This window comes from Triticum urartu, chromosome 4, assembly GCF_003073215.2.
Source record: "Triticum urartu cultivar G1812 chromosome 4, Tu2.1, whole genome shotgun sequence".
Taxonomy (NCBI): Eukaryota; Viridiplantae; Streptophyta; class Magnoliopsida; order Poales; family Poaceae; genus Triticum; species Triticum urartu.
Window position 1 is genome coordinate 458911446 of NC_053025.1, and position 9232 is coordinate 458920677.

Here is a 9232-nt window from a genome sequence, read left to right on the forward strand (position 1 = left end):
TAGTTTTGGCCAAATCCGGCGATATTTGTGCTCCTGGGGGCGCGAGTGGAAACTTTTTTGACCGCCGGCGCTGGAAAAGTGCTCTTGTGGGCCTTCCTGGGAAGACGGGTGGAGATGCTCTTAGTATCGGTTCTTGGCGAATCTTTAGTACCGGTTCATGTCACGAACTGGTACTAAAGAGGCAGTGGCTAGTTGTCGTCATGCTGGGGCCCGACCAGCCCCTTTAGTACCGATTCTTCGCATGAACCGGCACTAAAGAGGTTGTGAAAGCCTGTTTTTAGTCCCACCTCGCTCCCCTAAAAGGGTTTTTATCACCTTAAATATGTTACTTCTGAAACTATCACAAGCACTTGGTCTTTACTGAACTCTATGTGTAGAATTTGTGGTCGCAATATGAGTCTTCACCGGTTTCTAAACCGTTGATGACTCATATTGACAATTCGGATTGTACACAAAAAGATCATTAATGATCAATGTATTTTTATGTATATTTTTACATGTTTACACCGGCAATTCAAAAGTTTAATAACTTATTACAACTCTGTACGTTTTTTGCATTCAGCATGCACCATTCAAAGTCACGTCATCAACTTTCAACTCTTTCTGACATAATTTGCTATTTTTCATGCATTTACTAATTTGTTTTAAGCTAAATGACCATGAAATTGAAAAGCTCTACAAATGAACTCTGAAAAGGTTGAAACTTGACATGGTATCATCATTTCACCCGCATAGCATGTGCAAAAAAGTAGAGATGCCACGGCAAAAACTGGATGCACTTCGTGTACAAACTGAACAATCTCTTTCGAAGTATCAGAGTTTTAGACGAAAATTCATTTGTTACACCGGCAATTCAAAATTTTATTAACTCATTACAACTCCGGGCGTTTTTTGCATTCAGCATGCACCATTCAAAGCCACGTCATCAACTTTCAACCCTTTCTGACATAATTTGTTTTTTTCATGCACTTACTGATTTGTTTTGAGCTAAATGACCCTGAAATTGAAAAGCTCTACAAATGAACTCTGAAAAGATTGAAACTTGGCATGATATCATCATTTCACCCGCATAGCATGTGCAAAAAAGTAGAGAGGGTCACGACAAAAACTGGATGCACTTCGTGTACAAACTGGACAATCTCTTTCGAAGTATCAGGGTTTCGGACGAAAACTCATCTGTTACACCGACAATTCAAATTGTTAATAACTTATTACAACTCCGGACGTTTTTTGCATTCAGCATGCACCATTCAAAGCCACGTCATCAACTTTCAACCCTTTCTGACACAATTTGCTATTTTTTATGCATTTACAGATTTGTTTTGAGTTAAATGGCCCCGAAATTGAAAAGCTCTACAAATGAACTTTGAAAAGATTGGAACTTGGCATGGTATTACAACTCCGGACGTATTATCAATTTGAATATAATGATAAAACACACTACTATTAAACATAAGAAAAAATAATCATTGAAAAACTATTTTTAAAGTTAAGTTATTCACAAATTAGTGATTCACAAAAATTTCAAATAATTCAAATTTAAACTATTTAAAGTATTCACAAAGAAACTATAAATACAACAAAAAACTACTTAGAAATAAATAGAAGAAAATATATAAAGCAGAAAAGAAAATAACTATATAAAAAATTATTTCGGCGCTGCCCAGTGGGCCTGCTCGGCCTTGGGCGTGGATATGCAGGCCCATAAGGCCGAGCAGGCTCACAAGGAAGCGCGGGAAAGTTAGGCCCAGAAGCCTGCTTTAGAGAGGACCTCGAAGGAGCTGCCGCAGCTGGCTTTATAAACCAGTGCGGCTGCCCTTCGCTCGGCAAGGTGGGACTAAACTTTGTGCACCGCGGAACGGGAGCGCACCCTCTTTAGTACCGGTTCGTGGCTCCAACCGGTAATAAAGGGGGGGGTCTTTAGTACCGGCTGGAGCCTTGTACCGGTACTAAAGAGGGTGCGGTTCCCGCCGCTCGGGCTGCCAATTTTGACCTTTAGTACTAGTTTGTGGCTCCAACTGGTACTAAAGGCCTCTCCTATATAAACAACGCTTACGAAAATTTTCAGTTAGTTGCCGTCTTCGTTGCGCGCCTGTCCCTGTGCCGCCCACGTCGCCGCCCCGTCATCGCCGCCCCCATCCCATCGCCGTCGTCGCCGCCCCCGTCATCGCCGCCCAGCCCGTCGCCATCATCGCCCGCCCGCGAGCGTCGCGCACCGTCCCGGCCCGTCACGCCGTCGTCCCCGCCCCCGTCATCGTCGCCCCAGCCCCTCGCCGTCGTCGCCGCCCGCACCCGCGTCGCCCCCTCGTCATCGCCGCCCCGGCCCGTATGTCGTCGTCGCGCCGCCCCGGTAACACACACACAGTACACACACAAAGTAAACAACATATTTTTTTCCTGTTTTCTGTTTTTTAGTTCATTATACTTTTATTTTATATAAATGTTAGATGAAGAATTAGATATATAGAAATATATGTTAGATATTAATGTCAAATGTTAGATGAATTAGATAGAAATTATATGTTCGATATATATTTAATTTAGTTATATGAGATTTGATCATCTAATTAAAATTTTACTATATAGAACTAACTACTTTATTTTTAGTAAGAAAATTAATAGAACTAGTTTAGTTGAATTAATTAGTTTAACTAGTTAGTTGAATTAGTTGAGCTACTTTATTTAGGTATATTTTTTAGTAAGTGCTTAGTTGAATTAGTTGAATTAATTAGCTGAACTAGTTGAATTAATAGAACTAGTTGAATTAGTTGAATTAATAGAACTAATAAGTGTTTAATGTTTCACCTATGAACATAGGAATGTCGTCTGACGACGAACACGATTTCATTATGTGCGAATACTGCGAAGACCAGCGCGGCCTGTGCGACAGAAATTTCCTAGTTGATGATAGGCACTTCAGCATCAAGCTGGATGAGAACTTCGAAGTGGATACAGTAAGTCACAATGACAAGCCTTCTTTCGTAATTAAGCATGACTTATGCTTCAAGTGCTTCAACTTATAATTTTAAATTTTCACTATTCTACTAGCGTATCCCCTGCCATGCAAGAATTTTTGTCTTGGATAAGATACGTTTCAGTCCTAACAAAACTATGGAGGTAAAGAAAGTTTACTTGAAGACCGAGCATAGTTATACCTTCAACGTCAAATTATATAATGGAGACATCTACACCTATTTTGAAAGCAAAACTTGGCAAGCACTATGCAAAGCTTATGCATTTGAGCCTGATATGTTTATCACCTTCGATATTCGTTCCGAAGATGATATTGAAGGTAATAGAGACATTTGGGTCGATGTGCAGACGCCTCCAGTTCTACCATTATGTGAGTTTCTCAACCATATTTATGTATTCGATATTGTTTATTCAAAAATAGTTTACAACTAATTTCTATTGACAACTTATTTCCATTCAAGCAAACATGTCCGGCGCTTGGTAGACAGGACTGTCCACTGTCCCGGGGCTGAACTAAACTGCGAGCAGATAAGTCATTATGTTTCATGGATTGAGGATCTTGATGCTGTCAAGACAAATTATTTTCCTGAATTTGAAAATCTTAGTACTCAAAATGTGCGAACAATAGTGATCGTATTGAACCACAGTCACCTCTATTTAGGAAAGATGGTAAGATTTTTACTACTTGTCCTTAGTGCATCTTTTGCATACATTATTTTTCAAGCTAAACTTCATGTTGGTAAGTAATGTTACTATACGATGTTCTTCAATAGGGACTCCCGATGACAGTTGTGCCTCAGTGGATCGGTACTAAAGGTCGTATGCCAATGGTTAGCTTACGGCCAAGACATCCTACAATGCACATGAGTGCATTCAGGATTTCTAAAAGCGAGGAATGCTTAATAGTGAAATATTGGAGCAAAATTGTTAACGATCGCAGAGAAGTACTAGGGGGAAGCAATCAGAAGCGCAACCCACGATTAGGAGACATGTTCATCTGCATGCTCCAATATGATGAATCAGGAGAGCTATACATGTTCTATGCTATTTTACCTAAGAGAGAGCAGCAGGAGTGATTAGCTAGCTAGCTCATGCTCTTAGTACTTGTCCTCTCATGTCTGTGTTCTTTGTCCTGAACTTAATCTCAAAGAGCGATTTGCTTTTGTGGTCTTATGAATGCTTAATTATAATGTCATGATCATGTTGAACTCGATGATATCTTTGCTTCTGGTACAAGTGAATGTTTCTTATTTAAGCTAGTGCTAATAGCGGTAATGACTATGATGATTAAATGGTGGTAATGACGACTATGATGATTTTTAGCTAGCTAGCTACTATACTGTTGTTGGTGATGATATGATGTTAAGAGTTTTTATATTAATATGATGATGATGAATTATTATATCATTTATGAAAGAAACCGCAGATTAGTTTCAACTGGATGGATCCTAGCTAATTAAGTGATCAAGTATATGCCATATCGAGTGGCATATACTTGATCACTTAATTAGCTAGGATCCATCCAGTTGAAACTAATCTGCGGTACTTTCACCTAATGATTTAAAAACTCATTATAATGTAAAAACAATCTATAAATTAAATTGAAAACACAAAATTAAAGGAAAAATAAAAATAAAACCAAAACCCCCCAAACATTTAGTACCGGTTGGTGTTACCAACCGGTACTAATGCTCGCCGCGGACCCGGGCCTGGCTCATGCCACGTGGTGGCACTTTAGTGGCGGTTCGTGCCGAACCGGTACTAAGGGGGGGGACCTTTAGTCCCCACCCATTAGTGCCGGTTACAGAATCGGCACTAAAGGCCCTTACGAACCAGTGCTAAATCCCGATTCTGCACTAGTGTAAAGTGCACATGCGAGTGTTATTGTGAGTGTTCCATTCACATTCGAGGTGTCACGGGCAAACAAATAAGCAATATAGCAAGTTTAAATTTTGACAAAGACTAGAGCAAGGATTTCTTAATATGTAACCACAAGGAAACAAGTACAAGTAGTACATCAAGGAGTTATGGCAAGATAGTATTACGCCAAGAACTTATTGACAAGGCTCCATAGTGTTCCCTAGAATAGCAAGGAAATTACATGTCAGTGATAATGTTGCGTGGGTACCCCAAGCGAAAATCAACTTCTCGAGGAATTTGACTGTTGCTGCATATCGAGTCAAAACATCCATGAGATCACCCATATCTTTCACCTTCCGCTTAAAACGTCTGAGTTTCTGAACCAAAGGCTGGAAACGACAATTCTTCTCCAGAATAAGGATAGCTTGAGCAACTGTGATGCTGTATAAAGAATGAATAATATCTGCAACACGATGAGACCAACGGTGTGCACTCGTCATGCTGATCGCCGTGCTCTAGATCAACAATCATTGTTGGGCGTTTGCATGTTCCCTGGAAATTCTTGATAAAACGCTCCTTCAGCTCTTCCCAGGTGTTGATTGAGTTGGGGGGGGCGGGAGTTTTTCAACCACGTGCGTGCTGGCCCCCCTAACATCATGGTCAGATAACGAGCACATACCACATCACTGACTTCCAGCATATCCATTAGTAACTCATAGCTCTCAATCCACTCAGCCGACTCCAGACCGGGTTTATAATTAGAGATCTTGCGAGGACTGATAAGTCTCCAACGTATCTATAAGTTTGATTGTTCCAAGCTATTATAGTGTCAATCTTGGATGTTTTACATTCAATTATATGCTATTTTATATTATTTTTTGGGGCTAAAGTATTAACCCAGTGCCTAGTGCCAGTTGCTGTTTTTGCCTGTTTTGGGGTTTCCAGGAAATCAGTACCAAACGGAATCCATCTGCTATGAAACTTTTTGACGAATGTTTTATGGACAAGAGAGACCGTAGAAGCTTCAGGAGGAGACCAGAAGGGAAATGGGGAGACGACAAGGCAACAGGGCATGCCCAGGGGGTAGGCGCATCCTAATGCCTTGTGGGCTCCTCCTGGCTCCGTCCAACCTAATTCCACCTCTATAAAATCTCTAAAATCGGAAAACCAACAGACAACCACCCAAAATATTTTTTCTCCACTGTAAGTTTCTCTTCTTCCGCGATCCCGTCTGAAGGCCTTTTCCGGTACTCTTTCGGAGGGGGAATCGATCACGAAGGGCTTCTACACCATCCTTGCTACCTTCCAATAATGCGTGAGTAGTTCACCACAGACCTACGGGTCCATAGCTAGTAGCTAGATGGCTTCTTCTCCCTCTTTGATCTTCAATACAACGTTCTCCTCGATGTTCTTGGAGTTCTATCAGATGTAATCTTCTTTTGCGGTGTGTTTGTTGGGATCCGATGAATCGTGGGTTTATGACCAGATTATTAATATTAATTGATTATTCTCTGAATTTTATTATGCATGATTGTTATAGCTTTGTATTTTTCTCCGATCTATCTGTTTGGTTTGGCCAACTAGATTGATTTATCTTTTGTGGGAGAGGTGCTTTGTGATGGGCTCAATCTCGCGGTTCTCTATATCTCAGTGGTAGAAAGGGCCAAGACACATATTTGTATTGTTGACATTAAGGGTAAAATGACGGGATTTATTCATATTGATTGGGTTTACTTTGTCTATATCATGTCGTCTTGCTTAAGACATTACTCTTTTTTATACTTAATACCATAGATGCATGTTGGATAGCGGTCGATTGGTGGACCAATAGTAGTAGATGCAAGCAGGAGTCAGTCTACTTGTCTCGAACATCATGCCTATATACGTGATCATTGCTTTGAATATCGTCATAACTATGCGCTTTTCTATCAATTACCCAACAGTAATTTGTTCACTGATACGTCTCCAACGTATCTATAATTTTTTATTATTCCATTATATTATATTAACAATTTTGGATGTTTTATATACACTTTCAAGCAATTATATATCATTTTTGGGGAATAACCTATTAACGTAGTGCGTAGTGCTAGTTGTTGTTTTTTGCTTTTTTGATTTTGCAGAATATTAGTAGAAAACGAAGTCCAAATGCCATGTAACTTTTTTGGAGATTTTTTTCTGGACAAAAGAGACACTAGAAGCTTCGGGAGAAGACCATATGATGAATGGTGGGCTCACGAGGCACCAAGGCATGCCCTGGTGGCTTGTGGGCCCCACAAGGCTTCGTTTGACCTAATGATACGTCTCCGTCGTATCTGCTTTTCCAAACACTTTTGCCCTTGTTTTGGACTCTAACTTGCATGATTTGAATGGAACTAACCCGGACTGACGCTGTTTTCAGTAGAATTGCCATGGTGTTATTTATGTGCAAAAACAAAAGTTCTCAGAATGACCTGAAACTTCACGGAGCGTCCTTTTGGAAATAATAAAAATACCGGCAAAAGATGAAGGCCAGGGGGCCCACACCCTAGCCACGAGGGCAGGGTGCGCGCCTGCCCCTGGGTGCGCCCCCTACCTCGTGGGCCCCCTAGAGCTCCTCCGACCTCAACCCCAACTCTATATATTCACTTCCAGGGAGAAAAAAATAAATGAGAAGGATTCATCATGTTTTACGATACGGAGCCGCCGCCAAGCGCTAAAACCTCTCGGGAGGGCTGATCTGGAGTCCGTTCGGGGCTCCGGAGAGGGGAATCCGTCGCCATCGTCATCATCAACCATCCTCCATCACCAATTTCATGATGCTCACCGCCGTGCGTGAGTAATTCCATCGTAGGCTTGCTGGACGGTGATGGGTTGGATGCGATTTATCATGTAGTTGAGTTAGTTTTGTTAGGGTTTGATCCCTAGTATCCACTATGTTCTGAGATTGATGTTGCTATGACTTTGCTATGCTTAATGCTTGTCACTAGGGCCCGAGTGCCATGATTTCAGATCTGAACCTATTATGTTTTCATCAATATATGAGAGTTCTTGATCCTATATTGCAAGTCTATAGTCACCTACTATGTGTTATGATCCGGCAACCTCGAAGTGACAATAATCGGGACCACTCCCGGTGATGACCGTAGTTTGAGGAGTTCATGTATTCACTATGTGTTAATGCTTTGGTCCGGTACTCTATTAAAAGGAGGCCTTAATATCCCTTAGTTTCTGCTAGGACCCCACTACCACGGGAGGGTAGGACAAAAGATGCCATGCAAGTTCTTTTCCATAAGCACGTATGACTATATTTGGAATACATGCCTACATTACATTGATGAATTGGAGCTAGTTCTGTGTCACCCTATGTTATGACTGTTACATGATGAACCGCATCCGACATAATTCTCTATCACCGATCCATTGCCCACGAGCTTTCCATATATTGTTCTCCGCTTATTTACTTTTCCGTTGCTATTGTTACAATCACTACAAAATACCAAAAACATTACTTTTGTTATCATTACCTTTTGCTACCGTTACCACTACTATCATACTACTTTGCTACTAAATACTTTGCTGCAGATATTAAGTTTCCAGGTGTGGTTGAATTGACAACTCAGCTGCTAATACTTGAGAATATTATTTGGCTCCCCTTGTGTCGAATCAATAAATTTGGGTTGAATACTCTACCCTTGAAAACTGTTGCGATCCCCTATACTTGTGGGTTATCAAGACTATTTTCTGGTGGCGTTGCCGGGGAGCATAGCTCTATTCCTTGAGTCACTTGGGATTTATATCTGTTTATCATTATGAAGAACTTGAGAGATCCAAAAACCAAGATTTATCCCTCAACTACGAGGGGAGGTAAGGAACTGCCATCTAGCTCTGCACTTGATTCACCTTCTGTTGTGAATAAGCTTGCGACACCTAAACCTGCTTCTGCTATTCATTCTAATATGTCGCATGTTATTGATGATGCCACTTCTCCTATGCATGATACTTATGATGAAACTACTTCTATGCTTGATACTACTGTGCCACTTGGTGAATTTCTTGATGAACAACTTTCCAGGGTTAGAGAGAATGAAATTATTGAAACTGATAATATTGATGAAAGTGATGATGAAGACTCTCCCCTAATAAATATGAATTGCGTGTTGTTCCTGAGGGTTATGTAATGGATGAAGAATCTGCTAGAGCTATTATTGCTTCCAATGATAGATATGATCTAAAGTGGTTATTAGCTAAATGGAAGCAGCAATCCCTTAATGCTAGAATGAAACCTGACCCTGCTTTTGCTACTTCACCTACCTGTGTTACTGATAAGGATTATGATTTCCCTATTGATCCTGATATAATTAGTTTGGTTGAATCTGATCCTTTTTATGGCTATGAATCTGAAACTGTTGTGGCACAT